Genomic DNA, 25,210 nt, shown 5'->3' on the forward strand with positions numbered 1-25,210 from the left:
GCCTCAGTGGTGAGGGCTGACATGCCGAGGTGTGTCGGTTCCGATGATCCACTGGGGACTCCTAAGGGTTTTTCGTTAGGTTAATATCAAGACCTGAAAAGATCCAATCGCCACGTCACGACAATACAATATTGACGTGGCGATATACGGATGGGCAAAACAACTCAAAAGAACTGACCGGTGGGCCGACCTGCCATGCCGGACTTATAGCCGGTAGGTGGGAAGACCCATTAGAGTAGAACAGACACTCCCCTGGGTGGCGCAATACCAACCAGTCGGTAAGTAAATATTCACTTTTTTAATCACTTTTATTAGCGTATCGTTATCTTCAATATTTTCTTCTCTCTTTAACTTTCTCTCTCTCTCTCTCTCTCTTTCTTTACCTTTAGGCCTACACCAAATTCCAGTTACCCGAATTATCCTTTTTTCATGATAATAAATAAATTTTCTGAATAGTGAAAATAAAAGTTAAGCCAGTATTTTTCAAAATAAATTAAATTTCTATTTATTACAACTACAAAAAAAAATAAATAAAAAAATAGACTGAACATAGGAAAAGAAACTGGCTAAGAAATTGTATGATAAGGTGTTTATTAATGAATGCGATAGAAGGCTTAGTGAATGGAAGGAAAAGAAGCGATTTATAATGATTGATGGAATTATGCAAACGGGGAAATATGTTGAAACAAAGAGGTTAGCAAAGGATAGCGAATAAGGTAGAGATAGCTGTCATGACAGGACCTGCCCTAATGGCAAAACACTACGAATAAATGAATATTCAAAAATACTAACATAACTAATAATAATTAGTAATTTTCAAGGATTATAGAATAGAATCAATTGAAGAAAATTCTCAGTACAAAAAACGTTTTACGTTTGTAAAAAGAAAAATCATTAAATATTTGTGCGCGTATTATTCGATAAAAACCATCATACAGGCGATTAGTGATAGAAAACTTAATAAAAATATAATAAATAAATGAATACAAAACTTAAAACAAAGAAAATGTTTAAAAATAAAAACATTTCATTTTTATAAGTTTTCTATTATAATAAATGTTTTAGTACTATTATTCATAGATATCCGAAAAGCCTACGCAGTATTCATAGATCATCAATGCTGAAAATACTAAGAAACCTAGGATTACATTAGAAACTAGTAAAAATGATAGAACTAACATTAACTGACACATACTCCAAAATAAAATTCAGAGGAGAAATATCAAAACCATTCCGAATCAGAACTAGGAGATGGACTATCCGCATTGCTCTTCAACTGCGCCCTAGAATATGTAGTCGTACAAAAAAGACTCACCACACGTAAAAATTGAAGCAAGGAAACATGTAAACCATATCAAAGTAAACTTTCTAGGATTTCCAGATGACCTAGCCTTTCTAGTCAATAACATCGCAGAAGCTAGAATCCAAGTAACTTCATTGAAACAACTAGCATGAAAAATAGGCCTAAGAATATCATAAGAAAAAACTAGAATAATGGCTATAAATCCCCTGGTATTGAACCACGTAATCATAATCGGATATAAAGTCGAGCTAGTTGAACGGTTTAAATATTTAGGAGAAAATATCACACATGACCCCAAAGAAAAAATAAACTGGAAAGAAAGAACACAAAAGCTCAATTATGCACAAAATACCACCAAAACAACATCTAATAAAAGATGCATCTCAATAAATACCAAACTCAGACATTACAAAACAGTAATCAGACCTATAATATCATAGGAAGCGAAACACTCTTCTAACTAAAATCCAACATTTCTTACTCAGCAGAGATTTCTTACATTTCTTACTCAAAGAATTCTAAGAACATGCATAAATAAAAGTCGGCTTACTGATGGGGGAGAATGAAGACTCATACCAAACCAAGACGTAGTACCAGCTCTAGACTACTTTAGAAAGAAAAGAATCTCCTTCTTTGGACACATAATAAGAACAGAACCGAATAGGTTCGTCAGGAAACTGGTCGAGAAATACTGGAAAATGTCCAAAACACCGACCTTGATAACCGAAATTAAACAAGATATGCAAGAACTAGAAATCACAATAGATGATTTACGAAATAAAACTGACAATATAAAAATACTAAAATAAACAAACTCCAGTTTTAAAATTATAGAAAAAAAAACAACAAACAAGGGTTTGTTCAGAAGAACTCAAAAAAGCAAGATCTGACAGAATGAAGAAGTATTGGGAAGCAATCAAGAAAACAAATTAAACTAACTAACTAATTAAATTAACTAACCAGAGTTGACTAAAGTGGTTCACTGTGACCTCAAAATCCTCAAAAAAAAAAAAAAAGGAAAAAGTGTTCTGCCCAAAGGCAGGTTTTCACTTGGCCTCCATTCGCTTGATTCTGTGCCTTCCGTTTCATTTTATAGTAACTTCTTCCCTTTTTATATTGTCTACCAGTTTCATTGGATTCCGACCTTTTGCTTTCCTTCCCGTTACAAATCCAAAGTATACATAAACATATGACGTAAAATGCTCCGATTGTGATTTACGGCTAGTGAAAGAATTTGCTCGGATTTCAGCGACCCCGGTGAAATGAGGTCGTACTGAAATTTTTAAGACGTTAATTTTAAGGGCACCATGGATCGAAAAATTGAAACGTTTTGCGATTTTTAGTTTTTTGTTCTAAAATGTAGTTTAAAATTTTCTCTTTCTAATGCCGTTTGTATCACCTACCTGTGTTGTATATAAAACTTTTTATGATTTTTTTTTTGTGAACACATTTTTTCATTTTATCACAAAATGTTGACTTTCAGATGTTTTCGTTTATTTTATTTACTTTTTCGGGTTGGTCTAGTAGTGAACTAGTCATCGCAAATCAGCTGATTTCGAAGTAGAGAGTTCTTAGGTTCAAAACCTAGTAAAGACAGTTACTTTTATACGGATTTGAATACTAGATCTTGGATGACGGTGTTCTTTGGTGGTTGGGTTTTAATTAAAAACACATCTCAGGAATAGTCGACCTGATACTGTAGAAGGCTACACTTCATTTACATTCATATATATCATCCTCTGAAGTTATTTTACTTCAGAGGATGTTGTTCCGGAGGCTAAATGGAAAAACAAAAAAAAAGTATGTTTCTACCAATCATTACTATGTTGTTTTTTATTTCTGCTGACTTCTGGAAATTGTTCACTTTACAATTTAAACGTTATCGTACAAGATTTTATCTCATGAAGCGTAGTACCGACGATTGAGTTACACCTTAGACGGACAAACGAATAATTCCACAACGGTTTTGATTTTTTCTTAGCGAGTTATAAATACCTTGAAAACTAAAAAGTAGGAAATAAAAAAAAAATTATTATAAAAAAACACAATATTAAATATAATTAGGGGTGAACTAAAACGCGAGAAACGTATTCTGTATTTATAAACATTACTAGCTGCAGGCTAATCCACACATAAAGAGTGGGGTGCAACACACCGCACTCTTTAGGCCATTTATTACGCATGAGAAAAAATTGGTAAAAAATCAAATTTTTAATTTATTGCTATGACTTTCACATAATCGTACATATCACCATCAAAGCTTGTTGTCAAATATATTATGAGATACTGTCCTTAAATTATTTTTTTGCATTTTAGTGCGTTTAGTTTAAGAATGGTGTTTTAATTTTTTTTTTTTATATATTTTTTATTTTCTACTTTTTAGTCTTCATAAGTTTATACTTTAAAACTGCGCTAGCGCACAGGTTTGAGCGTATTTAGCGAAATATCAGATCGGTACATTTTACGATGGGTGAGTGCAATCAAAACATAGGGCTAAACGATTTAATTTCCGGATAACCAAGATACGGTCGATCAAGAATGTACCAATGCGTTAAACAGTTAACGTTCGACCTGCTGATACGTCGTTTAAATCGTGAAAATCGGACGAGTGATTACCGTCCGATATTACGATGGCACCCAATCATAACTCTCAATTTCCGAACGGCGCCCCGGGGGCACTTGAAAATATTATCATCCGTCGGGTACACGGGAAGCGGATGAAGTTATCACCCGCGGGATCGAAAAAATTTTTCGAGATTATTACGAATTTCGTCCGAAAATTCAGATCCGGTTGAAAAATACTAAATTTCCCCATAGCTTCGATATATGTACGGTATATCGATATATAATAATATAACAAGTATACACACCTGACCACTACGAGACATGTACTAACGAATCGGGATTTTCCGCTAGTGATCGGTACATTCCGTTGCTAAGCTGTGGGTGATGCACACACAGACATACATAAAAATGCCGTTTAGTAGGGTAGGATTATAATAAAAACCTCTGTAAATATCCATGTTTTAAACTATATTAATGTAGCCATTTTTGATTTCATGTGAGTATAAAATAAATCTAAATTGACAAATAAAATTACCAGATTTCCACCGGAAGTACGGTGCTGGGAATCTGAAAATTCTTTTTTAATTCTAAGATTTGCTTGACGCCCGTTTTATAAAACAAAGAGATGCAATGCATTGATTAAAGATTAATGCAGGCTTCATTTAAAAAATCATTAGTTTTTTCCTTAATTAACAAATTTTACGCTAACTCATTCAAAATTTTATTTACATAATAGTATATTATCGGTGACAAAATTAGACAAAATCCATTTATCATAATTACTAATAAACAATAAAAAAGAAAAACAAGTCAAAATGTAATTGTATCAAACAAGTTCTAATAACATTCTGTTGTTTGATATTGCAGTTCAAATATAGATATTATGGGCACCTTTAACGAGTAATAATTAAAATAATCACGTTTTTCCTTGTACGGTATCACTGCCCTTTTTTAGTATTTGCTCAATTTTTTCGTAATATTTTCACAAAAAATATGTGCTCTTTTTATCCGTGGGGGTACTGCCTACTATGTGACAATACAAAGTGTATTTAGATAATTTTTTTTTATAACAACCAATTAAACTAGGATAAAAATAAAAGAGAAATTAAAAAAAATAACTAATCAAATAATGAGAGACGTACCCTCTCTAATTACTTTTGAGTTTCTATATAAATAAAAATGTAAATAGATTTGAAACAAAATTTGAAAATAGAATTAATTGTTTGCAGGAATACCAGATCTTTATTAATATATAATAACATATTTCTATTTTCACTAAAATACCAGTAGACAACTTTTATTTTAAAAAATATAAAAATAAAGCAAATACAGTTCAAGGACTGATTTATTAATCATATATACATATATATATATATAATTATTTATAATACATACAAATTAAGATTAAAATGTATTACATAAAACACCGATAGTTTTTTTTTTTTTATATTTGATAAATGTACAAAGAATTCTATAGTAAAGAAGACATAAAAGTCTTGAAGTTTATTAGATGTCTTCTTAAAGTTGATATGCTGTCAAGTCAAGCACGTAGTTTTATATAAAAAAAATCTGACAAACACAAAACATTTTTAAAGTATTTGGATGAAGCGTATGGTGGTAAAGTATTTGGATGAAGGGTATCATGTTGATGAAAAAAAATATTTTTTTAAAACTATTTTCTTACCGAATAATCCAAGAGTTGGTTATTAGACAGATTATTAAAAAAAAAAAAAAAAAAAAAACAGTTATAAACTTGCATTTCAAAGAACGAATAAAGAAAAAAATAAAAATAAAAATGAAAAATTAAATAAAATAAAAAAATAACTCGAATGAAAACGTAAATTTCTCTCACTTGCCATAAAATCTAAAACGAAAAGAAAACTTAACATAAACGTTGTCCACGAGACGAAAAAAAAGTTTTATAATATGCTACAAATAAAAATAATTAAAACACTGAAAACTTAAAACCAGAATTAAATTATATTGTAAAAGTATAAAATAACTAGACTTCCCGTCAAGTCAGAAACTGGACCGTCGAGGCTCAGGTCAGTCCAGGCGAATCCCGGAGCCAACTGAGGGGCTCCACGGGACCTCCCGGGGCCAAGGAGCCTATCCCATTGCCGCAGAGCTCGCTTCGCTCGCCTTTCACAATTTTCCAGAGGGGCCGGCAACCTGCCCCGTCGCACTGTACGTAATACTCATGGTTGTGAGATTAATAATGATAAATAATAATTATAGCATTCACGCTTTATAGAAACCTGAAAAAGATACTAAATTACAAACGGTTGAAGAATAGTAACTGTGGTAACTAAAGTACACACACCTTTGACGAATTTGTTTCTTTTCCATGATGGTAAAGATTATAAAAATCAAGGAAAAGGATTAACCTATTTTTTCCTTAATATCTTTAATTCACAACTTCATTCTCCTTGGGGGTCGAAGAAATAATGAATATTTTTAATATTTTAACCTTCAATATAGCTAATGCCTGGGTCAATGGCTTAAAAGCTTCCCTAGTATAACAAGAATGTATGCTGAAAATTTGAAAGTAATAGATTGATTGGTTCTCGCATGATGCGATAACAAACTTTATATATATGAGTACATACATTTCCGAATAACCCAGATATCAGTTAGATCGAATATGTACCTGATGCATGCGAAAGTCAGCCTGCAACCTACCACCAACTACCCCGTTTGAATTCTGAAAATAGGACGATTGTATGCAGAGATATAAGAACATTCAATAACAGCTCCAAAAACAGTGCCCCAAGGGCATCCCGTTTGTTACTGGTTGATGGTGATGATCGGTCTAGCCTCTCGAGAGGTGCTCACATACGTCACCACTCTAGCCTCACACGCAGTCCCCACAGGAAGTCCATCATTATTGTTAAACAAAATTTTTTTAAATTTAATTCTATAATTTTTGTAAAATTATTCATTCAATTTATTCCAATCATTCAGCTCAAACCCAGCTCACACAGTGATAGAGCATCACAGTTCACATCATTAAACTTTGCGCTTCAACTGAGAAATCTCCACTACAACATATATATATATATATATATACACACACACACATCCAAAAATATTTATATAGCTTATTACAGCTCCCAGTAATGTAAGGATTCCAACTCAGGGACATATATACAGACAAAAAGTGCAAGCTGATGTTCTCCATTTGGATAATAATGTGCAGCACAACGTTTTGAAACAAAAAAAGGAGTTTTGTTTATCAACTTCTTGCCTGGAGAGTGTACAAACATTGATATCCAGTGTGAAATGCTGAAAAAATTGCGTCATGCAATCCAGAATAAGCGACATGACTCATTTATCTGGGGTGTTGTTTTGTTTCAAGAATGCTAGCCCACACACTTCTGCCGTAATGTGACATCTCCTCATTACCTTCAGCTGGGAACAAGTAGATCACCATTGCACCTGTTCCTATGTGTTTTAAAACCTTACTTGCTAGCCAACAGTTTCATGAAGACTATGAGATCAAACAACTTGTTAATACTTGTCATTAATTTGTCAATACAAGTCGTTAATTGCTTGTGTTGCAAAGGACAACACAAGCAATGTGTTAACTTTATTCTTTAATGCAGAAATAAACTTTGGTATCCTGTGATTATAAATTACTCAACAATGAAGGGAACTGTTTAGAAAATAAAATAAGATTTCCACTTCAAATACTACTATTACTAAAGTACTTTTAGTAGTTTGCTAAAAGTATTTAATAATAATTTTATTCGAATGGTTTCTTCATTTATTTTAATAGCTCTTCAGAACCTCTTCTGGATAACCTCTTGTGCACTAGTCTATGAAATGAATTCACACACTAGAAGAAATTTAGTAGTAAAACAGCTCATTATTGTGGGTGAAAAGTTTAATCAACTACTCACCTTTATCTGTAACTGAATTCAAAACTTTCATGAAGAAACAGGTAAAATTTTAACCATAACAAGCAGGCTGATAGTTTTAAAGATTATTTTTTAATCCTATTTATAATGTGTATGTTTCAATCTATTGAACTTGTTGACAATAAGCAACCCAATAGCTCAATGAGATGAGGATGATATCAACCATATGTGAATGAAGTGTAGTCTTATAGAGATTCAGGCCGACCAATCCTGAGATGAGTAGTTAATTGAAAATAAAATCATGAAAGTTAAATATATGAAATTATATAGATTTTGAAATTAAATTATTTAATAAAATTGTAAAAATACATTTCTACTGTTTTGTTTATTATCTTTTTTAATAAATTTGTTGTTATTAAGTTACAATAAATAATATTAAAAAGGACAAAAACAATTAAACCATAATAATAACTTTTATGATCTGATGGGTACTAAATGAGTGAAATAATGAATGTAGTGTTGACAATATTGTATTAACTGGTATTTATTTTAATTCAAAATATGCGACAAAGATTCTAAATGAAAATTAAAATAAAAATATAAAATTATATTTCAAGTATATGATGAAATATAAAATATAACGACACAGACAGTACCTTTTACACATTACCTGTATGTGTGTGTGTGTGTGTGTGTGTGTGTGTGTGTATATATGTGTATGTTTATTTGTTGTCTGTACTCATAAAACTACCTGGTTAACAAACTATGCTAGTTAGTTATATAATATTAAAAAACAAATAAACCCTTGGAGCAACATGTAGTGTAGCTAGGAATAAAAGGTGAAATCCCAGGAAGCTTTCTAGTGATAAGCTCATTGAGCTGCATATTCATTGTCCCTGTAAGCTTCCACACACACGCACACACAAAGTCACTCACATATATATATAAAATTTACTTGGAATAATGATTTTACCTAAACAAAAAAATATTCTTAAAATCATAAATTTTAAATTAAAAATGATTTTTTAATTTATTTTATGATAAAACTATAGAAACTTGAAACTTAAAATCCTTTTTTACCGAATTTAATAAGAGAGGTGGTTTTTAAGTCTACCATTTTTTTTTTAGATTTGACCATTATGAAATGCATTACAACTTTCATTTGCCTTATACTGTTTTTTTTCCATCCAATATTCCTTTATCATTTCATTGTACCATTTCTTCTTTCTTTCACCCACGGATTTTAATTTGAAGTTTTCTGATTTTGGCTTCCGACTGGATTTTTTCCCTAAAACTTTCCCTACACTGGTTTCCATCTTCAGAGATCCGTTAAGATACCTGAAAGATACCTATAAAACATTTTAACTGAATCTGAACATTTTTGTCGAATATTTTATCCATGATTTGTATTTATATTTTTTTATTTATATTAATATGAAAACATTCAGACAATAGCTGAATTTATTCCTTTGACACAAAAATGTTACTGAGTAACTTTAACGTTATACAAAACAAAACAAAAAGATTAAAAAAAATTATTTCCAAAGAAAATAACCCAATAACTATAACATAATAAACTTAATGACTTCATCAAAATAAAATCAGCCACAATACAAGATATAATTTCAATAAGTCATTGAAATATGCCACTTTGTTTGAGATCAACAAACAATAAAATTTATATATATATATATATATATATATATATACAGATGCGAAATATATATTAATAATATAACTTTTTAATTATGTGATTGTTTTTCTTCATAAAATAATGTGATCTATAACAATCAAATAGGCTGCGGAATGTACCGATCACTAGCGGAAAATCCCGATTCTTTAGTATCACTTGCTACAGTTAAATTTCTAATTTAACTTTCGTTAAATCAATTTTAATCATTCTAAAAAAAAAACATTTTTACAGAAGAGGTAATCAGTTTTGGACACCTAATAATCCCATTCCGAGACGCCGTTCGTCAGGGCAACCCGTGTTCCCTATGAAAGTATGACCGAATGCTTAGATTATCGATTATGATGGCGTCAAAGCGACCGTGTTGTAGTCGTTATTAAGTCAGGCGGCAGACTTCTATAACGACGGTGATCAAAAGCTGGTTGCACGATACGACAAATGACTTAATGTTGGTGGCAATTATGTAGAAAAGTAGATTAAAGTACAGGCTTTCTCGTAAAGATAAAATTGTTAAGAATAGTTAAATTGTTTTTTTTTTAATTTCAAAACGGTACTTAATTTAAAAACATGTGTCATATATAGTTACATAAGAACAATAAAATAAAATTATATATATTTAATAAATATAATTATATTAAATAAAACATATAAGCATATTCAATAAAACAATACAGTAATTAACACAAAGTTTTTCTAATTTTTGCCTTTTTTTAATCATACATTGCCTTTCTAGACCGCCTGAATGCCCCCAATTGTCTGTGGGCATTCTACCGCCACCCTGAAGGCCTACAGCGCCCACAAGGAGGGGTTATCGCCCATTTTGAGAACGAATGTTTTAGGGCAGTGAATGAGACAGAGGATGACGAGAGTGAGAGAAGAGAAAACATACGTATATATAATTACAGTCAGGTAGTAATAACTACGTAGTATATTAGCATATAAGAGGTTATATATGCTTGTTTCAAGCTGACGGGTATTCCCAAGGTAACGAGCGTTTCTGTTAACATCTGTTAAGCATACATCGGTATTCTCTGTTATTCTAGGAAAATATATATTTTTCGTGTATACAAAATAATCCTTTGTTTGGGGAGGAAATCAATGCATAATTCTATTAACCTTATATTCATGCGACATTACACAATTCTTTAAAAATAATTTGAGTCTTTTAGATACGGAATAAACTAGCATGTCTTAATGATGATGAAAATAGTAAACGTTATATTATGTAATTATTTATTATTTATTGCCGGTTATGTAGTTTGCAATGTTGCTCTAGAGAAGATTTCTTATGTTAATATATTTTGAAATAATATAATATAATTACATAATTATAATGTAATTAGATAATGTAGCAAGCAATAAACTCCATTTTACGAAAAATACAACGGTATCTAGAAAATTAATTTTTTTTATTAAAAATAATATTTGTATAGAGTTCTCTGCTTCATCAGAACTTGTATCAAAATTTATATTAAATATAATAGTTAAGACATAATAAAAACAGTGAGTTGCATTTACTCTGTCGCTAATGTAAAATTAACTATTCTAATACTACTAAATTCCGTGACAGATATGAAACTATTCCTTTTAATACTATAATTTAAATATATATCTATTTTTATATTTATATTACTATCATTTAAATTATCTTATTTCCCTTATCTTAGCGACCCGTAAAGAGTTTTTTACTTTAAAGAAATAACAAATGTGATATTTATTAATAATATTTGCTGGTCATCTACAGAGTGTATCACGAAATTCTTCCGGGACTATTTCACTCATGAAAATAATGGAAAAAGTTCATGTAAACATATGTCCTAAAATGGTTCGTTTGCGAGTTACGGCTAGTCAACATTTTCGCTCGGATTTCAGCTATTCCGATGAAATGAGGCCGTCTTAAAATTTTAGGGATTTAATTAAGGGGCAGATTTAAAGATTTCTTATGGTTTTTGACCTGAAAATCGAATAAAATAGGTTTCGGTCCGTATCTGCAGTAGTTTGTGAAAAATTTGGGGTGAAATACCATAAATTGAAGTAAAAAATCCTTTTTTACTCCCTTGTACGAAAAAGTAAAGGAAGTATTGTGATAGCGAAAATTTTCGGTTTTCAGATTTCAACAGAAATATCCATATTGATCATTATTGAATCCATTTTGACTAGTTCCGGCGTGACTTCTGTACGTACATACGTATGTTTCTCGCTTAACTCAAAAAAGATAAGCCGTATTATGTTGAAATTTTGGATTTAGGACTGTTGTTACATCTAGTTGTGCACATCCCCTTTTGATTGCAATCGACTGAACCAAAAAAGCCAAATTTTGTTGGATTTTGGACTTTTTCTTAACTGCAATAATAAGCCTAATTGAGAGCTTTTCAATGATATATCATACTTAGTTTCATTCGTTCCAGAGTTATAGCCAAATAAAATTTTAATTAATGAAATAATTAAAATAATAATAATAATTAAATAATTATGCCTTGAATCGTACAAGGCATATCGTTTCGAATCATACTTCATCTCCTTTTCTTTTTTTTAACTTTTTCATTTATTTTAAATATATTGATTTATTAATAATTATTAAACTGTGATTGTAAAAAATATATTACGATAAATAATTATTCAATAATAACAATAAAAAAAAATATGAAAAAATATCAGAAATTAATGAAATAAGATTTTATGTAGTTTTCATTTTTTTAAAAATGTGTCTATGTAATTTAATAGGCGTATACTAAAGTCATGTGGTGTACACAGCAAATATTTTAAGTTTGATATACAATAACTTTGTTAAATGGGTTATAAACACATAAAACTTATAAACAAAACTTGTAGAAAATTTAATTCTGATCAAAATGGTGTAATGTAAGTTGATTAAAACAAAGAAAATTTAGAAAAATTGTTTTTTTAGCACTCTCTTTTTAATAAATCATTCTTTTAAACTGAATGATTTTTTATAAATGATCAAACGACTACACAACTTCACTTATAAGTTAAGATTTTTTTATCTGGAGTGGTGAAATCACGCTTGAGGTAATGGAGAGAACTTATATAGGGAACAGTAGATGTTTTCATTAAGAGTAAAATTTTAATTGAAGACATTTAATTTATAAGAAGGAATAGAAAAGTATCGCCTATTACCAATTCAAGACATTTTTTTTTTTAAATTGCAACAAACATTGCTCATTTTATGTTTTGACACAAAAAGTTTTGCAGTTTATTGGAACGGCAATGGATTATAAACCCTCCAGATAAAAGGCCGAGATACTACTACTTCGCCACGGAGATCGGCAAATTTTTGTTTACGTTTGCTCGTTCATCAGTTTCTATTTATTTCCAATTTATTCCTTGAATACTGTAATTTGTTTACATTTTATGATTTATCTGTAGCAGAATGTTAGTGCTTTTTAAAAATATTTATAATTTTTTTTTTCTGTTGAAAATGTTCGTTTTAACATATAAGTAATTAACACCAAACAAAATAATTATTTAAAAAATGATAATGTAGTCTAAAAAAGATAAACTCATCAAAAAAATTTTTTTTCCTTATTTATGTTTTTAAATTATAATCGTAATTGATAAAATACAATTTGGTTTTAACATGGATGAATAAAACAACCATTTCAGTTGTTTAAACAACAAATCTATTGTAAACCATTCTCAGTTGCACTGGATTTTAATAAAGTGTTATTATAAAGTGAATTATGATTAAATCAAGCACGCTATAAAGTTGGTGGTGATGTAAAAAAGTACAATAATTAAATAAGAATGCACAAATAACATTTTTGTTAATAATAAAGAAAGAAACTAATGTATACTCTATAAAAAAATAATATTGTAATTTTATGGAATAAGTCATTGTTTGTTTCTATTATCCCTTAAATATGAATGGAAGAGTCGAAACACGGTTTTTAGCATCTCGAAAATATTTTAATTTATAAAAAAAATAATTTTTTTTTAAAAACATGCTTTTCTTCAAAAAAATAACAGAAACAAAAAAATTTCATACTACAAAGTAAAAATTTATTTTGTTTTCAAGGAAATTACTTTTAATAAAATCCATCTATGCATGACTAAAACAGCTCTCGTATTCAACCACTTTATAATTCGAGCACGACCCATGCTTTTTTTTAGTCATTCATATATAGAAAATAATTTTAAAAGTACTTTTCTTGAAAGAATTTATTTATTTATTTATTTTTTTAAAGTAATTTTCTTGAAAACAAAATAAATTATTTACGTTTTATTACTTTTCGAATTTTTATTTTGTTATTTTTATGAAAAGTTGTTTTAAATTTTTTATCTACATTTTAGTCATAATTAAATGAAATTGTCATTAAATTTATCATTATATATATATATATAACTTTTTTAATTTTTGCTTTTTGTTGTTTTATTTCTATAGCAAACAAATAAAAAATTAATATGTATTTATATTTTATATTATAACCTGGAGAATTAGTTTCCAATATTATAAACAATACTAGTTGTTTATAATTATAAAAAAAAAAAAAATGGAACCAACATCAAGACCATCTAATTTGATGCACGTATATATAGAATCATAAGATTCCCACTGTCCCTACCGATGCTGTATATTATGTATAATGTATATTGGGTTTGAAAGGATTAAGACGAGATATCTCGATTTTTTTATCATTTTATTAACGGTGCTATACGAGGTGTGTGAGAAAAGTAATGAGACTGAGTTTTTACTTAACAATATTATCCCCGTCAATGTAGTTCCCTTGGGCAGCTATACACTGGCGGAATCGTTGTTCCCACACCTGGTAGCATCGCTGGAAGGCATCAAATGATAGGGCTTTTAACTGGTCGGTCACAGTCTTTTGAATGTTTTTCAGAGTTCCAAAATGACGTCCTTTTAAGACACCTTTCAATTTCGGGAAAAAGAACAAGTCACAAGGACTCAGGGGTTGAGGAACCGTAGGAATACGTTTTCAGGTCAAAAATTCCCTGATGGTAATATCCGTGTGCCACGGGGCATTGTCATGATGAATCATCCACTTGGCTGCAATATCTGGTCTCACGCGAATCACTCTTTTCCTGAGCCTTTCAAGGACACCTTTGTAAAACACTTGGTTGACAGTTTGTCCTGGACGAACAAATTCTTTATGCACGATACCCCTACTGTCAAAAAAGCAAATCAGCATGGTTTTGATCTTTGATTTGCTTATTCGACATTTTTTCGGTCGAGGAGATGGAGTGTGCCACTTTTCGTTTTGCCGCTTTGTTTCAGGATCGCACTCAAATATGCAGGATTCATCATCTGTGATCACACGATTGAAGAATTCTTGGTCATCGTCAATTCTCTCAAGAAGATCAACGCACACGTTTCTTCGATTGTCCTTCTGTTCCGTTGTGAGGTTTTTCGGCATCAATTTCGCACAAACTTTTCACATGTCCAAATCGACTGTCAAAATTTTATGTACGGTAAAAATGTTTAAATTTAACTGTTCACTCATCATCCTTATCGTTAAACGACGGTCTGATCACATAAGAACCGTGATACGCTCAACGTTTTCGTCAGATTTTGAAGTTGAAGGTCTCCCTGAGTGAGGTTGTTCTTCAACAAGCTCTCGGCCTTCCAAAAATGAATTGTGCAAGCGGAAAACTTGCACTCTTGATAAGCAATGTTCCCCATAGGCCTGTTTCAACTTTTCAAAGGTCACAATCGCGGATTCCTCAAGTTTAACACAAAACTTGATTGCACAACGTTGCTCTAAATTCCGACGCTCCATTTTCGTAATGCACAACAAAAACACAACTTCACTGATGGCGCTGTCAAAACTAATGTGTTGGCTTAACGGAGTTGAAACTCGTACTGAGCATGTGGAAGGGATGGACAAACCGGTCTAGCACAGACCGGTAGACATAGCATTGCAAGATCGCTCGCAGTGTTACCAATCTCGTTACTTTTCTCACATACCTCATATATCTTGTGCAGATACATTACCTGCCCTACAGAAATCCATATAACGTCATGTAACGTGACGTATACAAATAGAATATCAGGATTGTCACTGTCCTTACCTATCTGCCGGACGGCGAAAAATGTTTTTTGTCAATTTTCAGATCGATTTTTTGTGTCTAAAAAGTTTTTCTACATCATAGTACCACCGCAAAAAGCAGCTGCGTCTAGTGCAATAAGATTTTATTACAATCGGATTAATATGAAAAATTTACGCGCGAACAAACAAAAAAAATGTACGGGTCGAATATATAACCTTTTTTGAAGTCTGTTAATACCTAAATCAGATGATTAGCAAGTATAAATTTTAGAAGGTAAATTTTGCACTAATTATACTAAAATCCGCTTCAAGTTCCACATGATTACTCATATTAAATCGACAGTCAGAATCCATCGGCTCGATAGATACATCTAGTCGGTTCAGCTCCCCTTCCTCACCATGTCCCTCTTGTATTTTACAAAAACATATTCATATATACATATGAAATAAACAATGGAATATTGATTGTCACACCACTTACGTTGCTGTATTAAATTTCACGGTTGTATGACGTCCGGAAATGAATTTAATTAAGTTGGCAGGATTTGAGGAAAAGGTTGAACAATTTTAAATTAATGAAAAGTATGTAATAATTGTAGATTGTGTTACATACGTCTCATAAATTACACCGATAATGGCTATCGAAAAAATATTCAAATAATAATTTTATTTAGATATGTAAAATTGAAATGCCCATCTTGGTATAACATTTGTAACCAGTTCTTCAACACATCCCCTGCGTACTACAAAAATATTTATTAAACGTTCATAGTGTCTCTATTGAAATATGTGTCGTTAAATTTTTAATTATCTTACAGATTATTAACAAATGTCAGTGATTTAAACGCTTACTTTCAGTATTACTAAGGAAATAATTTTCAATTTTTCCAAGTAAAATTTCTCTAAAACTGTTCTTTTGCCATCCTAAAAATTCCCATTTTTTCAGTAAATTTCTTTTCTCCGAGTCTAATTTCCCACAAAATTTCTATCAATTTTCCTTTTTTTTCTTGTTTCACGCTTTTCCTCCGCATAAATATTTCTTTTTTTCGTCTTTGCCCTTTTAGTAATTTCATCTTAAGTTTGATATTACAAGATATTTACATCTAACAGTGTTTTTTCCCCTACCTCCCGGAACCAGACCCCCAATTAAGCATGAACACGGATCCGGGAGGTGCCTTTGCTTCTAGTCACCAGACGAGGGAAATGCCAGGCCAGGCTTCCATCACCCAGAAACCGGGACTCGGTCCTGTGTGCTTCCCCTCTAACGAGGATATCACCGGAGGGACGGCCCCGCCGGAACTCAGTATTTTAGTTCAGGGGCTAGAGAGTCCCTGCACTTCATCACCGCCATCCACCCGTGTAAGCACGGGCAAACGGCAGCTCCTTACGGGGCTATCCCTCACCCCCTCGCTTTCCGATATTTAATCTACAGTATTACCGACACAAACCCCGTCATAGTCCACCGAACTGCGTAACATCGTTCCAACGATGGTCCCGACCTCGAGATGCCCAGTTAAGGTATTACATTCGCAGCGTTCCTCGTCCCACCGCGGGCAATGGAATATCACGTCTTCCGGCGTGTCTAATTCTCGACAGTAGGGGCAGAAGGGGTCTTAACCTCTTCTTCGTCCACACTGGTACGAACGAAGACCGCATAGCCGGTGAGGAATTGTTTCAGCCAGAATCCTAGTTCGCCAAACTTCCTCTCGGCTCACGGCTCAATGTGCGCGATCGAACGATGCGTCCACCTCCCTTTCGTGGATACATCACATCTGGCTTGCCGATCCCGGTAGACAGTTGTGTCAGGATTGTTCTTAGACATACCCTGATAAATTTTCGCACGAGCCGCCACCAGCTGCTGTAGTGGCAGCATCGCAGTCAACACCAGTACCGCCTCAGTCGAGACAGAGGCGTATGCCAACGCCACCTTAAGAGCCATACGGCGCTGTATTCCCTCCAACAGTCTTCTGTTACGCCCTATCCCCATAGTTCTCTTCAAACCGGCGCACCATAAAGAAGAACTGAGTTCGCCACATGCGCGTACAGCCTCCTCTTCGAGGTACGAGGCCCTCCAACGTTCGATAGTAACTTTACCAAATTCTTGACAGGCTTTCTCACTCACCGCCTGGACGTGATGATTGAATGACCGTCTACCGTCTAACCACGCTCCAAGATGTTTGGTGGCCTCTCGTGATCGGACCATCGCTCCCTCCATCGAAATCGAAAAAGGCATCAGTCGCCACCTTCCCACCATCGAGACAGAAAGTTTTTGCAGGACAGATGGAGTCCCACCCCGGCCATCCACTCACCGACCATCGCGATAGCAGCATTCGCGGCATGTGTCACCTCCTCTTAAGTCTTAAGACTACCTCCTCCTGTTAAGCTACCGCAAACCGGTGTAAATCATTAGCGTAGGCGATAGGGGTGACATCCCGCGGGTATCGCAACCGGAGGACTTCATCGTACACGATACTCCATAGGTGGGAACTCAAAACGGAGCCCTGGGGCACCCCACACGTGGACCGGAACCAGAGATCAGTGTCACCAAGCTTGTATACCAGCTTCCTATCGTTATGATAGTCTTCAAACATCGTCCTAAGATAGCCGCTCACACACACCCCCTCAGCGCCCGGAAGATGGAGTCCCAGCTGAGGGAGTTAAAGGCATTTCGGACGTCGAGGACTATATCCACCGTCAGCACATACAAAGCCCATACAAATGTCTACCAGTGATATAATGATGGATCAGTTCCTTTCCTTGTGCCTACAATGAATTTTATATAATCTATACATCAATAAGTTAAACTGGCTATTTAAACAATCAATTTCACTTTAAAAGAGGTAAATTTTAAGAAAAATTAAAAAAAAAAGATGATTTTTAACTTTGGTGAGTTGGCAATGGATTTATGTGTACTTAACCGATAAAATATAATAAATGAATAAACTTTATAAGAAAACACTTATTTAGAAAATAGGAGTTCAAAACCACAACATTACAACCAAAATATTATATTCACAAAGTTTTATTATTCAACAAACGTAGTCGAAGTCTGTAAAGATGATGATTGCTCTTGGAAATTTTCCTTGGAAAGCCGGAAAATATGCAAGGCTGTTTAATATTTTCCTCAGTCCAACACATAAAAAAAAAAGTTATTTACAAAAAAGGAACCGCTATTCTTCTGTGAATTAACATTGTATTTAATAATGAGTTTGTCCAAATTTTTTTTTAATTAATGAGTTAATTAAACTCTTGCAGAAGAGTTAATAACTCTTCTCTTAAATGCTAAACAATTATAATGATAGGAATAAATTTCTTAAATTTTGTATCTTTTATTTATTAGATTTCACTACTTTTTCTCTTTTTTACTGTGTATAGTCTACGTTTTTTTTTAATTTTTCAGTTTTCTGTATGTTTGTGTATTCTACTGTATTCAATAATATTGTTTACTGTAATTGCATACTAATTAGTAATTGTAAACGATATTAATTTTTACTCTTTATAAATAAAATCTGATGTGGACACCACATGACTTCCTTATACGCCTATTAAATTATATAATATACACATTTTTTTAATACGAAAATTACATAAATAATTCAATATATTTAAATAAATAGTAAAAAGGTTAAAAAAAATAAATTGTAGTCTGATTCGAATCGATGTAAGATTCCCATTGTAAGATCCAAATATTTCATTAATTAAAATTTTATTTGGCCATAATTCTGGAACCAATAAAAATAAGTACTACTTATGATATATCGTAAAAACTTTCAATGAGGGCATATTTCTTTAGTTTCAAAAAAAATTCCAAAATCCAATTTTTTTGGATCTTGGGCTGTTTTGGCCACTTTTGTTTCAGTCGATTGCAATCAAAAGGGGAGGTGCACAACTAAATGTTACAACAGTCCTAAATCCAAAATTTCAACATTCTACGGCTAATCGTTTTTGAGTTATGCGAAATACATATGTACGTACAGATGTCACGCCGAACTAGTCAAAATGGATTTAAGGATGGTCAAAATGGATATTCGTTGAAATCTGAAAACAGAAATTTTTCGCGATCACAATAATTCGTTTACTTTGTGCAAGGAAGTAAAAAGGAATAAATAAAAACTAAGATTCTTACGTAGTTTTTTTAATTATTCACAAAGTTTAAGACTAACAACAGCGATAAATTTTTGTACCAGCATGAGAAATTTAAAATTAATGAAATTATTAGATACATTATTATTATTAATTTTATTTTGTTTATATAATCGATTCCAATGGTAAAGTTACATTATTATTTAAAGTGCAAGTTATTTAACTTACCGTTAATTATATTTAGAAGAAAATCTTTAAAATGCAGCTATGTTCTGGTATAATAATAATTTTTATTCAAGTTATTTATTCATTTATAATTTATAAAATCTAATTTATTGCCATCGAAATTAAAACACCATATTATAAACAGAAATTTATATTATCATACAAAAATTTATATCAAAACTTTATCTACTCTTTTTATATATTCTTATACTGATTTGCATTTTAAAGGGCTCACGCTGTAGAATTTTTTTTTAAACCCATATAAATTTTTTTTGTTAAACTTCTTGGCAATATGATGTTTTAAAAACGAAAAAAAATTGTAATCCATACATTTAAAATAATACGAATGCCTTCCAAAGTCCATAAACTGTCGTCATAATAAAATTTGCTTTAACAATGCTAATGTGAAACTGAATTAAAAAAAAAAAATGTATAAATAAATTTAGCCCGCCGCGGTCTTCAACTCATCGTGGCAAAGGCAAAGCTGATTTTCGAAGTCGGAGTTTCTGAGATTCAAATCCTTGTAAAAGTTGGTTGCTTTTATTCAGATTTGAATATTAGACATTGGATACCGTTGTAATTTGGTGGTTGGGATTCAATTAACTACACGTCTCAGGAATGGTCAGCCTCGACCTATACAAATTGCACCTCATTTATATGTCCTTACCTCATTGAACCGTTGACGGGGGGGGGGGGGGGATTTGCTTATAATTCACTAGCTGAACAAATTGCAATGTATTCATTCGGAAAATCAATAAATAAATTTAATCGCTTAAAAAAAAAAATTTATGTACAAAACTTCAAGTAATTTTTGGGAAATGTAATTTTTCTTCTTTTTTACTGTTTACATAGGTTTTTAAAACAAATAAAAATATTATTAAGAAACATAAAGATGTAAAAGTTGTGTTCAGATAAAAATAAAAAATCTGGTGTAGCCACTACGTGATTTCCTCATACTCCTGTTAAATTACATACATACATTTTTTTTAAATGAAAAGTACATAAAATTGTATTTCATTAATAACTTTGGATATTTTTTCGTATTTTTTTTTTATTGTTATTACTGAATTATTATTATTTTTTTTCAATCAGAGGTTAACTGTTAATAAATCAATATATTAAGTTCAATATGAACCTTCCCCTTGTAATATCCAAATATTTCATTAATTAAAATTTTATTGCCTATAACTCTGGAACTAATGAAAATAAGTACCACTAATATATATAGTTGAAAAGCTCTCAATGATGGCTTATTACTGCAGTTAAGAAAAAGTCCAAAATTCATTTTTTGAGGATTTTGGTCTTTTTTGAAGACTTTTGGTCCAGTCGATTGCAATCAAAAGGGGAGGTGCACAACTAGATGTTACAACAATCCTACATCCAAAATTTCAACATCCTACGCCTTATCGTTTTTGAGGTATGCGAGATACGCACATACGACGTCACGCCGAAACTAGTCAAAGTAGGATTCAGGCATGATCAAAATGGATATTTCGTTGAAATCTGAAAACCGAAATTTTTCGCGATCATAATACTTCCTTTACTTCGTACAAGTAAGTAAAAATCTATGAATTACTTTATGTGAATAAATATTACAACGAAAACGCCAAAGAAATTATCTATAAAAAATCATCTAAATTTGTTTGTTTAATGAAGAGTAAAACTTGAACATACATAAGTATTTATATAACTACTTATATGTGTCTAAATGATGACCTCCATTTAATTTTTAAGTCGGTCATGAATGTATATAGCATTTTTTTAAAAATGTTATATTTTAAATAAATGTTCAAAAAAATATTTATGAACATTTCATTTAAAATATGTTATAAATTGGAAATAAAACTGATTTATATAAAATGTTATTTAGTATAAATATATGGGAATTTTAATTATTCTTCAAAATTTTACTTTCAAGTTTAGATAGCGCTATAGCTCTAGAAGAAAAAGTATTATAATCGGTCCAATTTGGGCATATGCGGTTTTCACCGGATCTTGACGTTTTGACACCTAAGGAACCCAAAAAACTGGATGGAAATTTTCCTGTTGTTATGTACGTATGTGTAAGTTCGGAGTTGGCTTCTACATCACCTATTAAAACTCCATAACCACTAAACTGATTTTGGCTAAACTTTGTCAGATTACTTCTATAGAGCTGTAGAGCAAGGCCATCCTCAATATATCGAGATTTCCCCTAATTAAGGTCATACTTTTCTTAGATACATTTGTTAACAAAAAAATAATAATATTTGCAAAAAAACCTCAAACTACTACTATATTATGACGTCACAGGTGAATGTTAGAGTTAAATAATTCTAAGTGTAAAAAATTAACTTTGTCTGACTGGTTTTGAACTCGATCGCCCAATTGTCTTGGTACCTAATGCGTTATGTCTTGCGGCTATATCAGTCTGCCGATCGTACAAGCGAAATTTATTCAATGTAAGTTGTGAAATTACATTAGGTTAGTTATTTTCGACCGTCGCGGGTCGCCGCTAGTACCGCCAAATCTGCACGAATTAAATACGACATGCGCGAGCTTTATTGAGAATAATTGAGTTAAATAAATGAAACAATATTATATTTAAATAAAATATCTTAAATTAAGTTGTATATGTATGTGTGTAAGCCGTGCATCAGAAACAACCTACACTTTAGGACTTTCCCGGAACGCGGCTTTAGCCGCGTTCCGGGAAAGTGAAGTTTCCGTTCCGGTCCGGGAAAGTGAAGTTTCATTCTGAAAATATAACCAAAGTAATGACTTCTTTGACGGTAAAAGATTATTTTATACATTTATTTTGTAATTTTTGTTGAGTTTGTTAAATGAACCTTCAACAATCTATCTAATATATCTCTAATAGGAAGTTTCAACTTTATTATTATTATTATTTTTTTTTTTTTATAATTATTATTATTAGTTTTATATTTATTATAGAAAGAAAACTTGCAATGAAATTTATCAAACTTGATCTTTATTTGTGGAATGAAAGTGTAGAAGAAAAACAGTTCTGATTTATTCAAGAGTGTCTAGGTAAGGTAGTTGGAAAATTTACTTTTTGAAAAACTGGCTTACTTTAGTCGGTTAGATAAGAACGTTGTATGATTGATGGTGTTTATGAAAGAAATATTACAGATGATTTTTTTTCCTCTTGTTTTAACTACAGCAATAAAACGTACTTCATACATACCATTTATCATCATTCATTTATTAAGTTTCATTCTATCAAGTTAAAATACAATCAGAAGCAATTAAAATTTTTTTATTTATTTTGAATAAAATCACAATTATTATTTTATTTTACATCCAACACGTACGATTCATATTGATCACATTAAACACAGTTGAATGTCAAAGTTAAAACAACTAATTAAATTGTTAATTAAAACAACTAATTAAAATTAAAATAAGACTAAATTTAAATTAAATTATTAGAGATCGTACAATAATATTAAAAAAAAAAACTAGGGGCAGCTCCCCTACCACCTTCGCACGCAGAAAGAGCAGCAAAATTTTATTACTGTACCTTGTATCAATGCATGTTATATCTTCAAATTGTTTATTTATTATTTTACTAAGTGTTGTAAGCCATTGCCCGTTCTATTAGATCAATTAGGTCTCGAGTAATTGTCATTTTCGTGTTCTGAGCATTTTTCTTACCATTTTTTAATATTAGAATGATATATCAATGCAACAATACATGTTCAATACAAAGAAGAAAAAACTTTCAAAATAAACGATTAACTGTACAATAAAGAGCTAAATATATATATATTATGAAATAACAAAATAAAATAAAAATAACGATGTAAAAAGATATGAAAAAGGCTAGAATTTTTGGTGAAATACACAGTAAGCACAGCCAACTTCTTTTTCCAGCTGAGAAAATTTTAACTGTAATTATTATTATAATAACATATATTATACTATTTTAACTATTATAGATAATGGTAGCAACTTTAGCGCCCAAATTAATAGTAGATAGAAGATTAAAAAAAAACAAACCAACATACTTGGCATCCATAGACCTAGAAAAGGCATTCAATAACGTAGACTGCAAAAATTTTCAGCATTTAAAAAAAATTAGGATTGAAATACAGAGATAGAAGAATTGCTGACATTTACTGGAACCAAACAGCAACATTAACAATTAATGAACATAAAATAGAAGCCATAATAAAAAAGGGAGTTCGAAGAGGATGTTCCCTATCACTGTTACTTTTTAATCTTTACATAGAACTAGTAGTTAATGATGTTAAAGAACAATTTAGATCCGGAATAACAGTAAAAGATGAAAAGATAAAGATGCTACAATTTGCTGATGATATAGTAATTCTAGCCGAGAATAAAGAAGATTTAGAAGAAACAATAAACGGCATGGATAAAGTCCTGTGCAAGAACTACCGCATGAAAATAAACAAGAACATAAGGAAAGTAATGAAATGCAGTAGAAATAATGTAGATGGACCACTGAATATAAAAAAAGAGAAAAGATTGTGAAGGTAGAAGAATTTTATTATTTGGGAAGTAGAATTACTAAAGATGGACGAAGCAGTACCAATATAAAATGCCGGATAGCACAGGCGAGACGAACCTTCAATCATAAATATAATTTGTTTACATCAAAAATTAATTTAAACGTCAGAAAAAGATTTTTCAAAGTATATGTTTGGAGCGCAGCATTATATAGAAGTGAAACTTGGACTATCGGAGTACCTGAGAAGAAAAGATTAGAAGCTTTTGAAATGCGGTGCTATAAGAGAATTTTAAAAATCAGATTGGTGGATAAAGTGACAAGTGAAGAAGTGTTGCGGCAAATTGATGAAGAAAGAAGCATTTGGAAAAATATAGTTAAAAGAAGAGACAGACTTATAAGCCACATAATAAGGCATCCTGGAATAGTCGCTTTAATATTGGAGGGACAGGTAGAAGGAAAAAATTGTGCAGGTAGCCAACGTTTGGAATGTGTAAAACAAATTGTTAGGGATGTAGGATGTAAGGGGTATTCTGAAATGAAACGATTGGCACTAGATAGGGAATCTTGGAGAGCTGCATCAAACCAGTCATATGACTGAAGACTCAAAAAAGAAGAAAATGGTCGTGTCTAAAATATAACTTTTATTTCTAAAAATAAAAGACTATTTTAAAATTAAAAAAAAATTAATTTTATTGATCACATACTTATGAAAAGAAATACAAAAGAACTTCTACGACTTCTTTCCCATAAAAAAAGATGGTACATGGGTTTTTTGTTTGTTATGTGTACTCAGAATTTTATTTTTGCTGCTATTGGCGCAAAGTGGACCAATAATGGTGCGCCGGGGGGTTGCACGTAGCGCCCGAACGTTTCATTCGTTCGAACGATTTATGCTTCTTTAGCTGTTTCTTGAGTTGTGATTTTTCAACACAGCTCTAACACCAGTGTTTTCCTTTTTATCCCCAAAACACAAATACAATTTTA

The sequence above is a fragment of the Lycorma delicatula genome, chromosome 9 (assembly GCF_047948215.1).
Source record: "Lycorma delicatula isolate Av1 chromosome 9, ASM4794821v1, whole genome shotgun sequence".
Lineage (NCBI taxonomy): Eukaryota > Metazoa > Arthropoda > Insecta > Hemiptera > Fulgoridae > Lycorma > Lycorma delicatula.